Genomic DNA, 331 nt, shown 5'->3' with positions numbered 1-331 from the left:
CCGTTCCCAAGGACACCGGTGCTGCCTGCTCTGGTCTGGCTCTAGCCCCATGTTTCCTCCTGCCCCACACCAGCCAGGCAGGCACGCAGCGGCAGTAAGAGTCGGGGACAGCTGGGCAAGTCCCCGTGCTCTGCATTCCTCCTGCTCACACCCATCCCAACCACATCCCACCCCCTGCTCACACCCATCCCAACCACAGTTGGGCCACCCACGCTGCCCAGGTACTGGGGAGGGAGAGCCTGAGCGTCCCCAGGAGATGCTGAAGGGCTGTTTTCCTGCTCGGGATGAGCCTTTCCCAAGGACACCGGTGCTGCCTACTCTGGTCTGGCTC

The sequence above is a fragment of the Buceros rhinoceros genome, unplaced genomic scaffold (genome assembly GCF_000710305.1).
Source record: "Buceros rhinoceros silvestris isolate BGI_N320 unplaced genomic scaffold, ASM71030v1 scaffold22084, whole genome shotgun sequence".
NCBI classification, from domain to species: Eukaryota; Metazoa; Chordata; class Aves; order Bucerotiformes; family Bucerotidae; genus Buceros; species Buceros rhinoceros.
Note: the sequence above shows the minus strand (reverse complement) of the source record.